The following is a 22468-nucleotide window of genomic DNA, read 5'->3' on the forward strand; positions in this document are numbered from 1 at the left end:
TCTCCAAAAGCTAGAAACCTGGCCATTGTTCTGGACCCTTCCCTGCCCCTCAGCTCTCTGTGCAAGCCCTGCTGATTCTGTCCTGAAATGTCTTCAAATCACTGATGCTCTCTACACCATTCCCCTGCACTCAGTGCAGCAGCCATGGGCATTTGAGCACAAGCCACCTGTCCACCCACACTCTATCCACCCATCCAGTTTCCCAACCTCCACCAACTTCTACTCTCCCGCTGACTCACCATCTATCGACGTCACCCATCCTTCCATCCACTCACTCATCCTTCCATCCACTCACTCATCTGCCCTCCAATCCACCACCCATAATTTACCAAGACTTCCAATGCTCCAAGTTACGTGCCAGACATTGTGATACAGAAAGGACTTAGGCCCTGTCCTTGGCCTCAATGTGCTCACTCTAGAACTGGGTCCCAAAGGATGAACAGGACTCTGTGGAGCGTTAAGGAGAGAAGGGGATGAACAAGGGCACAGGCATAGCAAGGAGACATCTGGGGTGTCTGAGGAACAGGACCAGATGGGTGGGGAGTGACCCAAAGTGAAGGCAGAAAGACTCACTGAGGCCAGCTCTGCAGGGACTTTCCAGACCAGGTTAGGAGTCTGTTGGAGTGGGTAGCCATTCCCTTCACCAGGAGATCTTCCTGACCCAGAAATTGAACCCTGGTTTCCTGCACTGCAGGCAGATTCTTTACTGTCTGAGCCACCAGGGATGCCCAAGGGAGTCTGTACTTTATTCAAAGCATATATTCTGGAGTCTGGGGTCAGTATCCTGCTCCACCACCTCATAACGGTGTGGCTTAGAACAAATGTCCTCAATGTTCCCCATCTGTAAAATGGTAAGAACAACATGCCTATTATAAAGAGATGTCGTGAGCAGGAAATGAGTTAAAGCATCTGCATAGTATGCCCCTCATACTATGTGCTATGTCCATATACTTAGCACAGAGCCTGATATATAGAAAATTCTCTGTAAATACAGCTGCTAGTGTGTTCAGCTCAGTTCAGTCACTCAAGTTGTGTCTGTGACCCCAGGGACAGCAGCACACCCATGGACTGCAGCATGCCAGACTTCCCTGTCCATCACCAACTCCCAGAGCTTGCTCAAACTCACGTCCATCGAGTCGGTGATGCCATCCAACCACCTCATCCTCTGTCGTCCCCTTCTCCTCCTGCCTTCAATCTTCCCCAGCATCAGAGTCTTTTCCAATGAGTCAGTTTTTCCCATCAGTGGCCAAAGTATTGGAGTTTCAGCTTCAGCATCAGTCCTTCCAATGAATATTCAGGACTGATTTCCTTTAGGATTGACTGGTTGGATCTCCTTGCAGTCCAAGGAATAGTATGTTCATATTATTATTAATTACTATCCTCCAGTCAGCTAGTGGACAGTGGAGGGTTTTACATAGAGGAACTGCAAGCTAACTCAGACTGCAAAGCCCCCTCCTCAGTGCATAGAGGCTTGGAAGTGAGCTTCATTGTCCCAGCTCAGCCTCAGCCCCACCAGCTCCAGACTCATCCTCTCCTACCGACTGTGCCCAGCTGGGCACACCCACAAACCATTGCCCCTGCTTGGGCCCAGTGTCTGGAGAACCTCCAGCATGCCTTGCCCCGGGGCAGTAAGCTCCAAGCTACAAGGGTCCAGGAGACTCCTGCTCTGGACACATGCGTCCTGTTCTCTGGCTCTTGCACAGGGCACTGAGAAGCCCTTTACAAGTTTCCAACTCCAACCCTCATGGCTCTGTGCGGGCATTCGGTCACCTATTCTACAGATGAGGACACTGAGTCTCGGAGAGGAGGCAGAAATTCCTTTGCTTCAGGCTGAGCAGGGATCCAAACTCAAGTCAGTCAGGCTCCAGAGCCCCCTCCCAGAAATCTCAGTTGTTGTTCAGTTGTGTCTGGCTCTTTGTGACCCCATGGACTGCAGCATGCCAGGCTTCCCTGTCCTTCACCATCTCCCAGAACTTGCTCAAACTCAGGTCCATTGAATTGGTGATGCCATCTAACCATTTCATCCTCTGTCTCCTCCTTCTCCTCCTGCCCTCAATCTTTCCCAGCATCAGGGTCTTTTCCAATGAGCTGGTTCTTTGTATCAGGTGGCCAAAGTATTGGAGCTTCAGCTTCAGCATCAGTCCTTCCAATGAATATTCAGGGTCGATTTCCTTTAGAATTGACTGGGTTGATCTTGCAATTCAAGGGAAATCTTGGAAGCCCCTTGAAATGATCAGGGCCCAAGATAACACATGGATGTGCAATTTCTAGGCATTGATGAATGCTGTCCAAGAGAATTCTCTGCAGTGATGGGAATGCTCTCCCCTGCACTGTCCAATAGAGGCCATGGACCACATGCAGCTACTGAAAGCCCAAAATGTGATGAGTGCAACTAAAGGACTGAATTTTAAATGAAATTTAAATTGAAATGGCCCCAGGTGCTTTGGGGCTACCCTACTGAACAGCACAAGACCAGACGGCGTTTAGCATCCTCAACCTCGACGCTGCATTTCTGGCCAGTCACACTGCTGGAGCCACAACTGATAAAGCATTTTGACGTGTCACTGGAAAGACTTCTACCATGTACCAGCCGGTCCCTGTTTTTACAAGCAGAGGCTACCCAGCACCCTCATGTTACCCGCTTCTCTACAAGTCAAGGTCATTCAAGAACTCCTTGCCAAATTCCTGCTCTGGGTCAGGCACTGAGCCAGATGTGGAAGAATGATGCGCTTGTCCCCGCCCCCAAGAAGCTCAGTCTGGCGGGAAGGGACATGTCCTTCCTTAGGGTCTGTGACTGAGGGGAATGGGTCCAAGAGTGAGGTTTATATACAGTCTGGGGAGGACAGGGTGACTCACTCATCTGGGAGAGTCTCTGAGAAGGCTGCACGGAGGAGAGACACCGACAGGGTGTGACAGCCCCTTACAGTTTGCAAGGCACATTCACATCCAGTCTCATCTGCTCCTGACTCTGGTCCCATGAGGGAGTTCAGGCCTGGCCTGGTTTCTGGTTTTCTGTGCCCTAGATTCACATCAGCACCTGTTTCTGGAAGGAACCCTGAGCTGGGCCTCAGCCCTATGCCCTGCCACGTGGAAGCCAAGACCCCACAGCATGTAAGGCCAGAGCTTCCCTGAAACCTCCATAGCAGCTTCTCTGGGAAGGTTCACCCAGGACCCAGCCAGCTGGTGCCAAGCGGGTTTTCCATCCAGGATGGGGAGATCAAATGTTCCCTAAATCCTCCAAAGGGCCAGTCTCATAAGTCCCTAAACTTTCCGGTAACTCTGATGGGACCCAGGGGCCCCTCCCTGGTCCCTGGTCTCCTCTTGGCCCCCTGACTTTTGGAGGCCAGGGAAGATCTTCATTCTAATGTCATTTCCTCATAACCCTTTCATTTCTCTTCTGTAGTTTCCAGGGCCCGCCGCCGTGGCCCCTTTCGCCTGCCCTACTTTTCCCTTTTCTGAATATTAGGAGGCATTTCTCTGCACTTCCTGAAGGTGCTCCGGCCTGGAGGACCCAAGCAGTTCCACGCCTTCCATCTTCCCCTGTTAACACTGAACCCAGGCGATCTCTCCTTCAAAGCCTCATCCAGTCTGGAGCCCCTCTGATTCCTCACGGTAGCTTTGGAGCAAAAGGCAGGGGACACTGTACCCCACAAACAGACATTTCTTGAGCCCCTATTCTAATCTGTGCACACAGATTAGCTTAGTCTGGGTAATGTGCTCTATCCCTGGGTTGAGGAGGTAGAGAGTTTCCAAGCAACCACATGGGTTCCCAGTGAAAATCAGAGCCTTGCAGGATGGTGGAAAAAAGAGAGCAATGCAAGAAAAGCAAAAGTATATGTCCCTATAAAATGAATATTCATGGCAGCATTATTCATAATAGCCCCAAATCCAAATTTCCACCAAGCAGTGAACAGATAAACAAAATGTCATATGTCCATAAGATGGAATACTACTCAGAACTAAAAAGGAATGAAGTACTGATCTGTGCCACAATGTAAATGAGCATAAAGAATATGCTTTCTGACTTATTTCACTCTGTATGACAGGTTCTAGGTCCGAAAACCAATACTGTATATTAACTCCTATATGTGGGACCTAGAAAAATGGTACAGATGAACCTGTTTGCAGGGCAGGAATAGAGACGCAGATGTAGAGAGAATGGACGTATGGGCCCGGGAGGGGGTGGGTGAGATAAAGTGAGAGATTGGGATTGACATATGTGCAGTGCCATGAGTAAAACAGATAGCTGCTGGAAACCTGCTGTATAGCACAGGGAGTCCAGCTTGCTGTTCTGCGGTGACCTAGAGGGGTGGGATGGAGGTTCAAGACGGGGGTGGGTATATGTAAACACATAGCTAATTCACTTTGCTGTACAACACTGTAGAGCAACTCTACCCCAGTTTAAAAAAACAACAGACAACATGCTAATTGGAGGAAGCGAAAAGCTAGATGCAAAGACTACATATTGTATATTTCCATTCACAGGAACGTTCCAGAAGAGGTAAAAACTAGAAAGCAGATCAGCGGTTGCCTAGGGTATGGGATGGGAGTGGGAATGACTGCAAGTGTACACAAGGAAACTTTGGAATTGTGGTAATGATTGCACCCTATAAACTTACTAAATCTCACCAAAATTCATGATTAACTAAACTCTAGGGTATGTAAATTATACCTCAATAAAGCTATTTTTGAAAAAGGCTGATGGGGGCAAAGGGGATACTATGGCTACCAGCGTCCACGTGACCAGTGGTGCCGGTCACTAATCAGGACCGGAAGGCAAGGGTAGGCTGGAGGGCAAACGCCAAGGTGCCCCTGGACGCGCTGAGCAGGAGGTGCTTCTGGGACTCTGGGAGTCCATCCAGGAGAGCTCCAAGGAAAGGTCAGGATGGAGCTGGAGATCAGGGGATGGTCGGTGTTCAGGAGGACACTGAAGTGGGGGCAGCCGATGAGTCCCCATGAGGGAGTGTGGCCTGAGGACAGAAGGCGAGCAGCACAGAGCCCTGAGAAGGAGAAATATTTAGCGGACCAGCAGAGGAAGGGAAACCGGCAAAAGCTCGAGAGGCAGCAGCCAGGGCAGCTATCAGAGGTGCTGCCGGCGTGTGCCGACGGCCAGAGCCTGGGGGGCTGAGGACTGAGATGCGGCCACCTGGGGAACCACTGGGGGTCCCAGTGGCCTTGGTGAGAAGGATGGCCATGGGAAGGTGAGAGGCGATCCAGGCTGCAGGGGGTGAGGGATGCCAGGGGTTGGTGAGCGTAGTCAACACTGTTGAGAAACTCAGCTGGAGATGGAAGCGGCGGCTAGGGGCAGGGCCGAAAGCAAAGGCAAGCAGTGGGCGTGGTCTACACTCGAGGAGGGGGAGGAGGAGACTGCCGGGGGGGGGGGGGGGGGGGTGGCCCGGGGGAGGGCTGCAGCCACTCTGAGCCCGAACACGCTGCTGCAACCACACCCCAGTGAGCCACCCAGCTGCTCACACTGGAGAGAGGCGGCCCCTCCCGCGGTTGGCTCCCCACCTGCCCCGGGCCACTGTCCACTGACCAGGACGGTGTGGTTGCATCTCAAGTGTGGCCAGCCTGGGCATGGAGGAGGCGGCATTGAATGGGGCCGAGGACAGCTCTTAGTCCCCGAGGAACTCTCCTGAGTCCCCCACAGGGTCCTTAGCCCACTCCCAAATTCTGGGAGTGCTTTGTGTGATATGCCAAGTGGGCAGGGGTTCCCTGGCAGTTCAGTGGTTAGGATTTGGGGCTTTCATTGCCGTGTCTGGGGTTCAGTCCCTGGTCAGGAAAACAAAAGCCAAGCTGTGTGTTGGCCAAATAAATGAATACATCAGGTTGGGGGAAAAAAAAGTCAAGTGGGAGAACTTGCTCGGCACCACTGTCACTTTAGGTCTAGGCAGGACTTCCCACCAAATCACCCAGATGCCCATTAGCCCAGGGTGCTGGGGACTGGCACCTGTCAGCCTCCTATTTTTCCAGTTCTACAGTGTTCATCTGGTAGTTCAGACAGTAAAGAATTTGTCGGGAAGATCCCATGGAGAAGGGAATGGAAACACTCCAGTATTCTTGCCTGGAAAACTTCACAGACAGAGAAGCCTGGCAGGCTACAGTCCATGGGGTGGCCGAGTTGGACACACCTGAGCGACTGTCAATCACTGGCTCATAGTGTTCCACTGGCTCCTCCCCACAGCTCTGATAGATTGTCATCATTATCTCCCCTCTGGCTGACAAGGAAAAAGAGACTCAGAGAGGTTGGGTGGCTCAACTAACATAACACAGCAAGTAGCAGAAGCGAGTTTGGTACCTAGGTCAACCTGCCTCAAGAGCCTGCTCCCTGTTCCCCACTGACCCTTGACAAAGGGTGGGGAAAACAAAAGAGAAGGGCAGGAGGGGTGGGGAGGGGAGGACAGAGTTCAAAACGGCAAGTGGTGAAACCTCAGCTCTGCCCCAGCTCCTGGGGTCAGGGTGACTCCTCGGCTGTACAGTGAGCTCTTAGGCCCCCTGTGGCTGTCACCTGCTGGTTCTGGACCAGGTGCTTACTGGAGATACCTCTGTCCTTTATGGTGAAAACAAAAAATGCCCCTGGGAAGGTCAGTAGCAGGGAAAGGCCATGGGGGCGGGGCAAAGGGGCTGAGGGGAGCAGAAATGGCCTCCTGTCTCAGGCCTGGCCCAGGAGGCTCTGCACCTGGGGGATCCAGCCAAGCCTGCCCACACGCTGCCTCAGCACTTCGCTGGGACAAAGGCCCAGCCTGAGGCCTTCTTGCCTCTCGCGGGAGCTGCCCCTTCTCAGTCATCCCAGCAGGACTTGTCACGGCTCTGCAAGAGTCTCTCGTTCTCAGCTGGGGCCCTCCTGTCTGCAAGCCCCCTCCAGGGAAGCAGCTCTCCAGGTCAGCTTTCTCTCCACCCTTAGCTCCCCTGCCCACCCTCCTCCCTGTTTCCACACCTGCAGCCCCCTGGAGTCTCACAGCCGCCCCAGAGCCTCCACGGGAGATTCCTGAAGGATGACTCCCTAGTCAGGGAGTCCAGACCTTCCGAAAGGAATCAGAGTCCCAGAGAGGGTAGGTGCCTAAGCAAGGTCACACAGCAGACAAGGTGAGGATGGGGAGGGGGAGGGACGGCAGCATGAACCTGGGCTTCCTGACCACCCAGGTCATTCCTGCGGCCCTTTCCAATAGTTTTCATGACAGAAAAGATTTTATTCTTCTTTATGTCTTTGTGTTATAACTCAGACCTGCAACCTAATTTTCAGTTCACCAGACACATTTCCATTCACTCAAGCGTTGCTCCCCAAAGTGACCGTGGCTCAGTCCGCTTTCTGCCCACACGGGTAATCCCATACAGCTTTGAGGCTTTTTAACACCGTCTTTCTCTCTGCCCCTCCCGCTCTTCTTCTCTCCCGTCCCCACCTCCAAAACATCTCCAGAATCCAGCCACCTCTCACCACCTCCACCTCTGCCGCCTGGTCCCGGCCACCATCATCTCTCCCCTGGGTCAGAGCTGTAGCCTCCTCAGGGCCTCCCTGCCTCCTTGATCCCTTCAGCCTGATCTCCACGCAGTAGCTGGAGGATCCTGTTAAAAGGCAAGTCTCTGCTCAAAGCCCTCGGGGCTCTGTCTCACCAGGAACGAAAAGACCAAGGCCTTGCCTTGGCTTCCAGGGCCAAACACCTCTGACCTCCAGGAGCCCTCACCTCCTACCACTCTCCTATCAAGAACCCTCTGCTCCCCCTGTACTGACCTCCCAGCTTTCCTGCCACAATCCGTACCCACCCCAGGCCCTTTGCACTGGCTGTTTCCACCACCAGAAGCCCTCCTCCTTGGATATCCACACATGGTTCCCACCGTCCCTCACTTCCTTTAAGTCTGTCCAAACGTCACCTCCTCAGAGAGACCGTCCTAGACCTGGACCCCGCAGCCCACCACTACTCTCACTCTATCCCTTCGTCCTGCTTTACAGAATGCGTCGCCACCCAGACTGCAGTACTCATGTCTACTGGTTGGTTCAATGAGTCCCATCCCTAAAGTAAGCCCAGGAGGAAAGACAGTATCTCTTTTTCCTACAGATGTATGGGGAACCCCCAGTCTCATGCCTGGAACATAAAAGGCGCTTAATAAATATTTACAGAGCAAATGACAGAGTGAGACCTACCACCTGCCCTCCTGTCTTGTAGGGTTTCTGCCATTTATAGCATCGTTACAACAACACGCCAGATCCTGCCAACTGGCAGAGCTGGCACGAGGCTAAGGGTGATCCCAGCGGCAGCAGGTGCTACTCGCTCCTCTGTGCCACGTAATCAGGTCCTCCTAACTCTGAGAACTCTTTTGTATTATCCCCATTTTACTGAGGGAACTGTAGGCTCGGAGAGGTGAAAGTACCTGTCTGAGGTCAGATGGCCAGCATGCATTAGAGTTGGGATTAAAATTTACATCTGTTGGGCCCACAGATCCCTACCGCCAATGCTAGCTGCCCTGGCCTGGCATCCAAACTCCCAGGTCCTCAGGGTTCCTGAGTTAGGGGCTCATGGTGCTGCCAGGTAATAGCAGGATGAGGTCTTCCTGGTGGGAGGAGCAGTGCCCCTCCCAACCTCATGACCAGCCTTTGGGAGCAGCAAAGTCCTCACGCCCAAAGTAGGAGGAGTCAGGTGTCAGTGACTGCAGCCCTTTCTGGCCTCAGCAAAGGGGAGATGGAACCCTCAACACACATCACCTCCCTGCTGTCTGCTGCCGGGGCACAGAGTCATCACCTACTGTATGCAGAGGTCTGTGCTGACACTTGTGGGAATGAAGGGGTACCACCAGCCACTCCTTCCCCACCTGCTGGTGCTGTGAGCTGGCAAGCCCCTTGTCAGTCATCAGAAATAACAGATGAGTAATATCAGGTCCATTTTACAGGCCAGGAAAGTGAGGCACACATTTTTGTCAAGCACCTGCCAATCCAGTTATTTAATACTTTAAAAAAAATGTACTGTATTTTTTCAAATATTTCTCCTTTATTTATTTCGGCTGGGCCATGTAGCTCTTAGTTCCCTGACCAGGAATCAAACATGCACCCTCTGAACTGGAAGCATGGAGGCTTAACCACTAGACCACCAAAGAAGTCCTCAGTCCAGGAATCTAAAGAGGTTGAATTCTGAGTCTCAGAAGCGTCAGGATGGGGCAGGTACTGGCACAAGGAAAGACTGTCCCCTGCGCCAGGATGATGGATGAGATCACAGGAGGCCACCCCACTGCCTTGTCCAGGAGGGACTGTCCTCAACACAACCCACGTATAGCTCAGGGCTCCAAACCCTGAGAAACTCATCCTCTACTTCATTTGTGCCTCCACATCCACAGGGGGACTTGTCGCTCCAGCACCGAAGAAACTGGTGCCAAGAGTGGGAAGGAACTAGCCAGGCCCAAGGTCAAGTTGAGCAAGGGGGACAGATGCTGGGCACATGCCAACATCCTGCATCCCTGCGTGGATCACTTTCCTGTTCCCAGGCACCTCCTTCAGACACACATCTGGGGAAATCACGAAGCCACCTAGGATTCTTATGCTGAAAGTGTGCCAACTATGAGATGCTGGCACTCTGTTCGCTTGGGGGTGAGGGGCTGGCATAAGCATCGCTGTGCCCAGTAGGGCAGGGAAGTGGGGGCTGAGATGGGGGAGAATGTCAATATGAGGAAGGTGGCCCATCTCCTGGGGACACGGAACAGGCTGGGGCAGCTGCTCTCCCAGAAACACCTTAGGGAATCAAGCTTCCCAAGAAATAGCTCTTGCTTACAGATGCAATGACCATATATTTTATTATCCAAACCAGGAACTTATGGAAAGGGAAGCTGTTAATAGTTACTCCAGAAATGACCTGGAAAAATCATGACATGGGCACATCAATCACTGAACACCTACTATGTGCCAGGATGAGTGCTGGGTACTTTATGTTCATCACTTCTTATCTGCATAATGACCCATGAAAAGGTACTTCAGTCATGCTGGCCTCCTCTCTGTCCTTCTAGCATGTCTGAGTTCTTACCACTGGAGTCCCTGCTTTGTACTAAGGTACAGTAACAAGGTACTGTGAGTGTTGGACCATAAAGAAGGCTGAGTGCCAAAGAGTTGATGCTTCTGAATTGTGGTGTTGGAGAAGACTCTTGGGAGTCCATTGGGCTGCAAGGAGATCAAACCAGTCAATCCTAAAGGAAATAAATCCTGAATACTCATTGGAAGGATTGATGCTAAAGCTGAAGCTCCAATACTTTGGCCACATGATGCGAAGAGCTGACTCATTAGAAAAGACCCTGATGCTGGAAAAGATTGAAGGCAAGAGGAGAAGGGGACGACAAAGGACGAGATGGTTGGATGGCATCACTGACTCAACGGACCTGAGTTTGAGCAAGTTCCGGGAGATGGTGAAGGACAGCGAAGCCTGGCGTGCTGCAGCCATGGGGTGGCAGAGTCGGACGTGACTGAGGGACTAAACAACAACTGTAATAAGACACACCTCCTCACCACCAGGACCCCCATCGCCAACGTCATCAACCTTTTTCAGCTTCTGTGACTTCAGCATGGATACATTTCATAGGGAATAGATATCATTTCATAGGGAACTGATTTCAAGGTCAGGATATGGATGAGAAAGAGGAGAGAGGGGATGGGGAAGAACTGGGGCTTGGGAGGGGACTAATTGGGATCAGAGGTGGAATAAATAGGTCCTAAGATTTTGTAGTGATGGAAGGAAGGAAAACAGAGAAAGGTAAGGGACTTGTATAAGATGTAGCATTCGAGGTCCTCGACGATTCACATAAACCCCACCCACTTCTCTGACTATATCATCTACTAGCTCATCCCACGCCACACACCAGGCACAACCTGTCTTTCCTGCCCCCACCACTTTGTGTGTGCTACTCCCCCATCCTCGATACCATCTGCCAATCTCAGCTAGGGAACATCCTCCCCACTCTTCAAGGCCCGATGGATGCACCACTGCCTCCAGGAGGCCTTCCCTGATAGCTTCTCTCTAGAGTTTACCCTTCCCTCCCCTGAGATCAGCACCTTGTCCAGACTTCTGTGGAACGAGGCCTCAAGTCCTGTTGGGGTTGAACAGGACTGCCTTAGCAGCCCACCAGCCCCGTGCTTGCCAGGCAGTTCAACCCAAGGCAACCACAACAGCCTCCCACCACTGATGACAAGCACAGGGTGCTCACGATACTGGACCCTGGACACTGCCTCTAGAGAGTCGGGTCCCAGGGGTCTTGATGGGGCCAGCAATCTGCAGTGTCAAGTCTCTGCAAGGGATTTCAGTATGTGGTAAATTTCAAGGTCTTCTGACAAGGCAGATGAGGAATGAAAAACACCATAGAATCAGGAGGCGGCTGCCTCCGACGCCCTCAAGGAAAGTCCTCATGATGGGCCTAGCAGGTGGATTCCACTCATTCATTCAATGTACATCAAGTGCCCACAAACCAGTAACAAAGACAACAGCTGACACTGGCTGGTAGCTGCCACCTGCAAGGCTGTGTTCCTACCAACTGAGCAAATGTGCAAAGCAACCATCATTTTCCCCATCTCACAGGTGAAGAAACTGAGGCTCACAGAGAAATGACCTGCCTGAGGTCTCACAGCTGGTATGTTGCAGAGCTGGGATCTCAACCCAGGCCAGCTGGCCCCGGAGTCCATGCCATGGTGAACACCACGGTGAGCAACAGCCACAGGATATGGCCATAAACAAACAGCCCTGACCCCAGTTTGTCTGCCAGCAGGGAAGAGACACCAAACACACAGAACACCTACTCTTAAATTATGGCAGATGTAAGGGAGGAAAAGAAGCGATGCTTTCAGAAGACAACTGCAGGGGGACATGTTGCAGATCTTCCTGACGATGGTCCCTTTGCCTCAGTTTTCTCATCTGTATAATGAGGCAGTGGGGCCAGACGATCCCTGGGAACTTTCTAGCTAGCACATCCCAGGAATCCAGCTTTCCTTCCTTTGGGCCTTGGTTTTCCCATCTATACAGTGGGTTGGCGTGAGAGCAGAGTCAGTGGTGACCCCTTCAAACTCAGGGCCCCTGGGCTTCCCAAGGCCAAGTCAGCCTGAGGTTCCTGGAGCCATGTCTTCAGGTGTGCAACTGCCATCTGTTGCCATGGTGACCCTACAGCTTAGGATGGGGGTGTGGTGATTCTGGGACCTGGAAGCGGTGCCCTGGCTCCTTCCCTTCCAGGAAGATGGGCCTCGTGTACAGCAGACTCATTGTGCCAGGGGATGAGGTGGATGCTTGGCTTTGCTGGCTCATCCAGAGCCCTGCTATCCCTAGATGGTGAGGATGAGGTGGAGGGTCCCATCCCCCTAAAAAAGCACCTGCCATCCAGGGTCCCAGGCACAGATGAGAGTCAGTTTCCTACCCTCAGGCCCTCAGCCTCTGTCTGGTGGCCACTGAGCTCTATCCATGGTGCTGAAACCCCAACAGTGTTCCTAAGACAGGGTTCCCCTTGGCAAACACTTCCAGGAGCCGGCTCTGCTGGGGCTTGGGAATTCAAGAGGAAAGATTAGCACTTAGGGACAAGCAGGGAGCCATGGCCAGTCAGGCTCCACACTTTCCAGCAGTGTGATCTCTGGATGGCCCTTTACCTCTCTGTCCCTCAGTTTCTCCAACGTAAAATGGGGGCAATAAGCGTATTGACCTCGAAAGTCTGCAGTGAAGAGTGAATGCAGATGAATTACGTGGTGCATGGAGGGGCCCAACGAATGTTAGCTATTATTGTTGGATGGCGTATGTGTTATTACTTTGTGAGGCTGATTTTAATTGCGTGCCTGCTCTGTGCCTGGTCTTGCAAGAATTTTACCTGCTTCTACTCACAGAAGTCCTGCAAAGTAAGTACTAAAATGAGGATAAGAATGCAGACATTTTGAAGTTCAGAGAAGTGAAGTTAGTTGCGGAAGATACATAGAAAGTGAACTGGGGAGCAGAGATTCAGACCCGTGGGCCTTCAGAGTCACTGAATCCATCCCACTCCACTTCCACTGTCCAGATGGGAAAACTGTGGATCAGGACCAGAGAGGGACCTGACTTACCTGGGACCCAGGAAACCCAGGGTCCCATCACCCAGGTTCAAGCCAGAATGCCCCTGGCAAGGGGAACAGGACAACCCCAAGCCCACAGCAGCCAGAACAACAGGCAGGCAGCTCCCTCCATGGTGATACCTCTGTTCTGCTGGAGGGTCCTCTGTCAAAAGCAGAGACATGAAGCAGACAGAGACAATGTGTGGCAGCTGCAGCCATGGGCCAGCGGCCACTCACTGTCCGCCAGTGTCCTTGCCGGCAGGCATCTAAGTGCCAGGGAGAGGGCGGGGCCAGGGCAATGCTGCTAGGCCTCCCCCCACCCCCGCTGCTCCCCAGCTCTGGCCTGGTTTCCCAGCAAAGAAGAGACCCAGACATACACCCAAGCTGCTCCTGTCCCAAATTTCCTGCTGGATGGAGCATGAGCACACACACACACACGCAGATATAGTTCAAATCCACCCAACAGGAGGCTCCCAGTAGCCTCAAAACCCCAATTTGTACCCTGGAGGAGGTGCAGCCTTGATCTCTGGTGGGGGGTAAGGAGCAAGGAAAGGTATGAAAGAGTGGTGGGGCCTGGAAACCTGGCTTCCTCTCCCAGCTCTGCTCCTTCCAAGCTGGGTGACCTTGAGCAAGTCATCAAGCTGTCTGATACACTACCACCTCTACTAAATGGGGTTCCTGGGACTTCCCTGGGGGTCCAGCGACTGAGACTCCATTCTCCCAGGGCAAGGGATTCGGGTTCGATCCCTGGTCAGGGGACTAGATTCCAAATACGGCGTCTAAGAGTTCACATGCTGTAACTAAAGTTCCTACTTGCTGCAACTGACGATCCCCTGCGCCGCAACTGAGGCTTGACACAGCTAAATAAATAAATAAACTATTTTGAAAAACAGGGTTCCTGTGCCCTAGAGAGGGGCACCATGGGGATCATGGATTGGAATGGTTCTGAGACATTAGAATTGGTCACTGCCCCCAGGGTGGAGAGAGGTTTAAAGTAGAATCATAGAGACAAATCTCAGCTCTGGGGTTGGGTCATCCTCGGTCAGCTTTGCCCCAGGGTTGACAGCAGCCACCCCCAGGCTCCCCACTTTCCACTGTGCCTCTCCAGGTCACTTTTCATGAATGGGCAGGGAGGCTCTTTGGAAAATGGAGAGCAGAGCTGTTCACATACCTCCAGAGCCTGCCCAGGGGGCTTAGGATGAGGTCCAAACCCCTGGCTGGGGCTTGGAAGACCCCTCAGGGTCTAATCAGGCCCCACTCTTCGCAGCAGCATCACTAACCCTGCCCCTCCCCTTCAGCCCCTGGAGCCACCCTGCCCTCCTCGCTCTTCCCTGAAAAATGCACCAGCCTCTGTCCCACCTCCAAGCTCTAGCCTCTGCGGGTGTCTCCACTCAGCTCACTCTCTTCCTACCTTCACATGACTGGCTCCCTCTCACCCCGCAGGACTTAGCCCGAATGCCACCTGCTTTGAGTGGCTTTTCTTGGCCAGTCTGAAGTCTGCAGGACCTCCCAGCACCAAACACCAGCTTTGGCTCTTGGTTTCCACTGCTAGTTAGAGGAAGAAGACTCTCTTCCGGCAAACGGCAGGGGTACAAACCGTGTGCGCCAGGCAGCTTGGGGCACGCGAGCGGCAGAGTAACAAGTCCTGACGCTGAGGAATCCCTCTGCTGAGTGGCCCTGGGCATGTCACCTGCCCTCCGTGGGCCTCAGTTTCCCAGCCAGGACCATGGGTCAGGGGACTCAGTCTCGGCATCCTTTCTAGGTGGCTGTGGTAGCCTCCATCCAGGCCCTACCCTGCTTGGCCCATTTTTCTCAGGCTTCTCTGAGCTCAGACAGTTGCTCCCCGAGGGCTCCAATCGCATAAATCACAGCTAATTCCACCGATGGGGGCAGCTACTGGCACCCAGGTACCTTGCGGACATTAGTCAACATCGATCAGACCGAGGCTGTTGCTGGCTTTGGTGGGAACTGGGCCTGGCCTTCAGGGCTTCCTGAGGGGCGCTAGTAGTAAAGAACCCACCAGCCAATACAGGAGACATAAGAGACATGGGTTCGATCCCTCGGTGGGGAAGTTCCCTTGGAGGAGGGCATGACAACCCACTCCAGTATTCTTGCCTGGAGAATCCCATGGACAGAGGAGCCTGACGTACTACAGTTCATGGGGTCACAAAGAGTTGGACACAACTGAAGCAACTTAGAGCGCACAGGCCTGGCCTTCAAGGTTAGGGACCTTGCCAGGCCAAAACCCCAGACCCTAACAGGCTCCTCTTGTCCTGACAGGTTCCCACCCAGCAACAGCCCTCGGCCTACCCTGCCTCTCCTTTCCCCATCCAGTCAACACACACTCCCATTACTCCTTCTGGAGGCGGCACCCTTTAGCTGCCCAGGTCCTCATGGTGTCCTCCATTATCAAAAAGGAGTCTGAGGCACAGAGAGGAGTGACTTGCCCAAGGCCACACAGCAAGTGTGTGGAGGTCCCTGGCCATAACACTTCTGTTTTGCCCCTTTCACCAGGGAGACCCCAGTCCAGCGAGAAGGCACAGGGGGTCCACTTGCCCAGGTCCATCTTACTCTGTTATGGCCCCCAGCTGACTGTCATGCCTATGTTCACAGCCCCTTCTCTCCAACCTCGGGGGCCTGCTCCAGCTGCCAGGGCCTCCTGGGAAATTAAACCTCTCGTCCCAGCATACCAGTCTAACAGTCTGTCTCTGTTCCCACTCTTCAATCTGCTCAAAGAAATGAGGAGAAAACCGAATGAGGCGTCCCTGGAGAGCTGAGCCTGGACTGCCAGCAGCCAGGAAGCAGGAAGCTGTCAGGGTGCCCCACCGGGGCTGAGGTTGCTATCCCAGCAGCAGCTGAAAACACTGGGGGGGCAGAAGCTGGGGTGATGGGTGGGCTCTTCCCTCAAAGTCTGGGTGGCCCCAGGAAAAGCCTGATTTCCTATCCATTCACCAAGCCAATGTCTACCAAGCAAGCTCCCACTGTGTGCACTAAAGCAGAGGGAGTGAGGGAGAGGGGAGCCCAGGGGCTTGTATGGGAAGTGTGGGCTCTGGGTGGACTGCCCAAGACCAGGTCCAGCCTCCTTTCTGCACGAGCATCCTCATCCCTAAAATGGGAGTGATGGAAACTGTGCCTCTCTCAAAGGGTTACCAGGGATCAAGGCCTCTGGAGGGGTCTGTGTTGTGCCTGGCATGGAGAGCATGCTTAGTCAATCAGTCGTGTCTAACTCTTCGTGACCCCACAGACAGTAGCCTGCCAGCCTCCTCTGTCCATGGGATTTCTCAGGCAAGAATACTGGAGTGGATTGCCATTTCCTTCTCCAGGGGATCTTCCTGACCCATGGATCAAACCTGGGCCTCTTCCATTGCCAGCAGATTCTTTACTGTCTAAGCCACTAAGGAAGCCTGCCTGGCATGGAGTAAGTGCTGGTTATTTCTACTATCATTGTTCTATGCCAGGTTAGAGCTCTGAATGAGATGGATGTGGACTTGGGGCTCACAGAGATTACCTCTTGGCAAAAAGGAGAGATAAAACTGGTAAAAGCTATTATAAAGCACGGTAAGTGTTCCAAAGGCAGGGGACAGAGGAAACCAGAGGGCCAAGACAGGGTTACAGAAGGCCCCTTTGAAAGGACAGTAAGCTGAGAATCTTGATGTATACATAACAAGGAGGGGGGAAGGGTTCCAGGCACAGGAAAGTGCTAAGCAAGAGCCTGGGGTCAGGAAGCATCTGGTTGTAGTGTTCTGGACCTGAAAAGAGAGCTGTGTAGGCAGAGAGGACTGAGTAAGCAGGCATGTGTGTGGCCTTTCTGAGCCTCAGTTTCCCTCTCTATGTAAAGAGGGTGATGGAAATGCCCCAGGCTCTCCTTGCAGCCATGAAATTAAAAGATGCTTGCTCCTTGGAAGAAAAGCTATGACAAACCTAAGCAGTGTATTAAAAAGCAGAGATATCACTTTGCCAACAAAGGTCTGTCTAGTCTAAGCTATGGTTTTTCTAGTAGTAATGTATGGATGTGAGAGTTGGACCATAAAGAAAGCTGCTGCTGCTGCTGCTAAGTCACTTCAGTCGTGTCCAACTCTGTGCGACCCCAAAGACGGCAGCCCACCAGGCTCCCCCATGCCTGGGATATTGGAGTGGGTTGCCATTTCCTTCTCCAATGCATGAAAGCGAAAAGTGAAAGTGAAGTCACTCAGTCGTGTCTGACCCTCAGTGACCCCATGGACCGCAGCCTTCCAGGCTCCTCCGTCCATGGGATTTTCTGAGCAGCAAAGAATTGGTGTTTTTGAATCGTGGTGTTGTATAAGACTCTTGAGAGTCCCTTGGAGAGCAAGGAGATCAAACCCATCAATCCTAAAGGAAATCAACTCTGAATATTCATTGGAAGGACTGATGCTGAAGCTGAAGCTCCAATACTTTGGCCATCTGATGCAGAGCTGACTTATTGGAAAAGACCCTGATGCTGGAAAAGATTGAAGGCAAAAGGAATAGGGCAGCAGAGGATGAGATGGTTGGATGGTATCACCAACTCGATGGACATGAGTCTGAGCAAACTCCAGGAGATGGTGAAAGACGGGGAAGCCTGGTGTGCTACAATCCATGGGCTCACAAAGAGTAGGATACGACTGAGTGACTGAACAGCTCCTAGGAGCTACCTTGGAGCCGGCTGAACGCTCCAGGAGCAACCTGGGAGAGCAGTGGGAGGCTCTGGGGGAGGCCTGGCCCAAACTGCTGGCATGCGACCTTGACCGTGTCCTCTTCCCCTTCAGCCCCTGGGGCTGACTCAAAGCTGCAAGCGGTGCCTGACTCACTACTTCGGTGACAGTTAATTACACCACCCCCTCCACGCACTGGATTGCAGCACCTGCATCAAAGTGTTTTGGCTCCTGACCCCCCTCACCCAACCAGCCTCCTGACAGCCCCCTGGGGGACCAGGCCTAGCCAGGAAGACCCTCCTGGGTCTCCTGGGAGGCTGGGGGGGCCCCGTCTGGAAGCAACTTCTCCCTCATATTTCTCTTGCTCTCTGGTGATTCAGAGCCAGGGGGTGGGATAGGCGGGGACACAACCAATGCCTCTCATCTGGTGTGGCCACCAGGGACTCAAGTGCCTCAAGACCAGTGGAGGCTCCTGGCCTAAACTGGGGACACTGAGCATGGGACTGGTAACAGGGGAGCCCCGACTTCCTTCCTGCACTTCCCACCCTCCATGCGCCCCTGGGGAGGGTGAGTCACCCAAGTGAAGCCAGCCAGCCATGTGCAGGCGAATGACAAGCCGAGGCCCGGCCCTCAGGGTGTGTGTAGGTGTTCCAGGGACACCCCTCTTCTGTACCATCCCCACTTTTGGGACAGCCGGAATTTCCCGAGAGAGAGCGGGTATGCAGGGACTGGCGGGCAGCCAGGAGAAGGCAGGAGCTGACACTGGGGATGTCGGGGACCCCCACCCCTACTTGGGGGCTCCATTTCCAGAAGAAGAGGGTGCTGGGATCTTAGCCCCCCCAACTCTCTGGGAGGTGATTAGCATATTCATGAGGGTGGGCGTGATCATGAACATGCTAATCAGGCACTGCTGGCGACTCCAGGTTCCCCTGTCTTCCCTGCTCCAGCCACAGGCTCCCTCTCTCAGCCTCAAGCTTCTCACTCCCACTCCCCTGGCTGACAGTGGGCCAGCCTCGCAGGCTTTCCCCACGTTCTAACTTGGCCTGCTTCTTCCTGCCTCAGCACCTGAGCTGTATGGTTCCTCCTGCCCTGCCCTCCATCTCTACCTGGGTTGCTGTCACTTATCAGAGCCCAGTTCAAGTGACACTTCCCCAGAGATGACTTCCCAACCCCTGACTAGGTTAGGACTCTCCACTTGATTGCTCAGTTGCACTTTCTTGTTTTTGTGATAATTTGACGACTGTCTCCCCTACTGGACCAGCTCCCTGAGGGCAGAAGTCAGTCTGCACAGGGCCCTGCATACAGGTGGTGCCCAATAAATGTTGATTACATTGGCGATTTTTACTACTGTTGCAGCAGACTCCAGATAGGCCTCCCTGCCTCCCCCTCGCACTCGTGGCTGACTCTCCGCCAGCACTCAGCTCTGAGCAGACAATGCTTCCCACGTCACACGCAGCCAAAGAAGCCCCCGCCTCCCTCCTCTCTGACCCTTTCACTTCCTGGACAGCCGAGGTCCTCGAGGTTCAGAGCCTTTGCTGGTCTGCACGATGCGGACTGTGGAGGCCAGGGCAGGAACTCAGGCCTGCCGAACAACCAGCCCTCCCTCTCGGGGCCTCGGCTTCCCCACCCTGGAACAGGCCAATCCCCATCTCCTTGTGGTCTAGTGATGAGGATGAAGGGAGACTGGGTGGGGTGAGGGCCTCTGGATGCTGGACAGGGTCCCCAGCTCCCCTCACACTCTAGACCAGGTGGAAGGCAACACTTCCTGGGCCTTCTTCCCCTGGGAGAGGTCTAAAGAGGCACAGAGGGTAGAGGAGTGGGCCTACCTGTGGGCCCTCACCGGACACAGCGGGGAAGGGACTCTAAAGTCAACATTCTAAAATGTTAGTCACTCAGTTGTGTTTGACTCATGGATTGTAGCCCCCTAGGCTCCTCTGTCCATAGGATTTCCCAAGCAAGAATACTGGAATGGGTTGCCATTTCCTTCTCCAGGGGATCTTTCCAACCCAGGGATCGAACCAGCATCTCCTGCATTGCAGGCAGATTCTTTACCACTGAGCCACCACTGGACACACTGGGGAAGGGAAGGCTGGCCTTAAAACATGCTGCATGGAAGCTAATCCTTCACTGGGGAGGGGTGATCACTACAACTCCTACCTCTGCTGCAGCCACCAACCCTCAGGACCCCAGAGCCAGGAAACACCACAGGAGCCCCAATCCCACCACCCAGCTCCCTGTGGCCCTGAAGCAGAAGGGGCTGCTGACCACCTTCCCCTCTGGTGTCTCCATTCAATGCTGAAAGGCTCCAGCCTGACCCTTACCTGGGCTTTCCCTTCCTCCTTCCTCATTGGCCAGGGGACGCCTGCTCATACTTCAAGCCCCAAATCCAACCTTTCTTGGAGGCCACCCCCAGCAGACCTAGCTGCCTCCACCACCCCTACAACTGCCCTCCCATCCCCCTGCTCCCCAGCATGGTGCTGGACACTAGCATGTTGTTTGAGTGGATTCTCGGGTGACTGGGCAGTAACCCCTAAAACACTACTTGGGTTCTAGCTTTACCCTCAAGCCTGGAGCATGTCTGACCCTCCATGGGCATGTGAATTCTGAACGAAGTGAGGGGGGAAGCTCTGTAAGTATGCAGGGGCAGAAAGTTCCAGGTAGAAGGAACAGCAAGTGCAAAGACCCTGGGGCAGAAATGCAATATGGATGCAGCTGCCAACACTGCTGAAGAGAGTGAGCACCAGGCGGAGCATCAGCGGTTGTCAGCTGGGTGACCTTGGTGGTGAAAAACTTCAGCTCTATAGCTTTTGTCTCCTTATCAGTCAGATGGGCACATAAAGATGCCATAGGTGGTCACCAGGCTGAAAATGGAGGAAGTCAGTGTAGGTAGTACCTTATAGCTCAGGAATACATAGTAGATATTCAATAAAAGAGGGCTGAAGTGGCAAAGGTAACTGGGGAGGCAGGAAATGGCCACAGGATGGGAGCAGGTCTTAGAAACAGGAATCTCACCAAAGGGCTGTGGTCCTTCCCTCCACAGCATTCCTCTTGACCTGACCTGCTGGGTCCTGCAGGCATCAGTTTGCAACTCTTGGGAGTAAGTCTGTGATCAAAGGCAGAAGACCAGGTCCCTAAGAGAAGATGCTTAAGCAGTTCTGAGAACCCAGAGGGGGGAGGAAGGGAAGGCTTCCCATGCAAAGGTAAAGGGCGGGTTCCATCTCCTGCATGATCCAGGGTAAGTGGAGGAAGAAGGGAAGAAGAAAAGAGCAGCAGCATCAGTGAGAAGGGCAGCTTGTATTCAAAGAGCACCTGATGTGCAATCTGCACAGTCTTGACAATCACAACCACACAACTCCCATTCATAGAATGCTCGGTACGGGCCAAATGCTTGGCCATTCTCTGTGTTCTTCTTAACAACCCTATGTATGAGGCAAGAACTCAGCATTCCCATTTTACAGAGGAGCAAACTGAAGCTGTGGGCCATTAAGCAATTGCCCCAAGGTCCTGTGGCAATTAAGTCGCAAAGGCCAGACTCAAACCCAGATGTGATCCACAAGCTCTCCACCACAGGCCCCCAGCCTCCTGCAGGAAAGGGCACTAGGGAGCCACAGAAGGTTCTAAACAGGAAACAGAAGTCATGGGAGCCATTCTGGGACAATTTTCTGGTTGCATCACAGGAGGCCCGATCCCCCCAAGTGGCTGCTCTCAAGGTCTCAATGGCAGGGGCCCTTGCCTTAGCCTTTCTGCGGAAAGGACCCCAAGCACAGAACCCCCAGCTCCGTAAGGCAGGGAATGAGCACTCAGCAAGGCCTCCTCCCACCCGCCCCAAGGGCTCAGGCACCAGCTCCAACCTGCAGCTTTAATTAAAAGGCTTTTTAAACCATTAGTAGCAATAATAATAAAACCCCAAATAGGAACAATAAAACAGTACCACTGTCGGAGAATTAAAATGGGCACCTGGCGTTCTGCCGCCCCCAGGGGGCAATTTGGGGACCAGGCAGGAGACACAATTTTCACCTCCAATAGACCCATCAGTTCCAGACGCAGGCTACGAAGGGATGGCTTCAGAGAAAGGGACCACCCAGCTCCCCCCAGGCCACTTTGGGGAGCCCCACAAGGAGGACTTTGGCTGCGTGTCCCAACCCCCATCTAGTTAGCCAGTGTCCCCCACGCCTCCCTCCACCCAGCCTAGCACAAAGCCAACAGGCCTGGCCACCAAAATCTAATTGGCCCCTCCCCTCCACATCCCCAGCCCGTCCTGATGCAGTCCACTTTCATCTCTCCTGAAACTGCACCAGCCTTGTACCCGGGGTCTCCATGTTCATCTGGCCCCCAGCAACTGAGCCCAAACCAAATGCAGATTTTATTACCTCCTCTGGCATCTCCTCCCTCCTGGAGAGCACTCCCAACTTGTCCTGGGTGAGTCCAGACTTTCTCCACCGCAGGGTCCTTGCACAGTCTGCCTGGGAGATCCTGCAGCCCATAGCTCCCTGATTGGCTGCCTTACCCGGTAGAGCTCAGCCTCAACACCACCTCCGGAAAGCCATGCCCACCCCCACTCCACCCCGCCCCGCCCACCGTTCTTTCAGCACTGTACCATTCCTAGCAATTTTCTGTGTGGCCATCCTCTGTCTCTCACAGGAGAGCCCTGTGAGGGCACAGGTTGGGTCTGCTTGTCGCTGTGCCCTGGTGTCTACCACTCTGCCTGGCACTTAAAAAATGTTTGCTGGACAATCCAGCAATAGGAACGCCCTGCGTTCACTGAGCCCTGTCCTCCCCCTGCAGTCCA

The sequence above is a fragment of the Oryx dammah genome, unplaced genomic scaffold (assembly GCF_014754425.2).
Source record: "Oryx dammah isolate SB20612 unplaced genomic scaffold, SCBI_Odam_1.1 HiC_scaffold_10, whole genome shotgun sequence".
Taxonomy (NCBI): Eukaryota; Metazoa; Chordata; class Mammalia; order Artiodactyla; family Bovidae; genus Oryx; species Oryx dammah.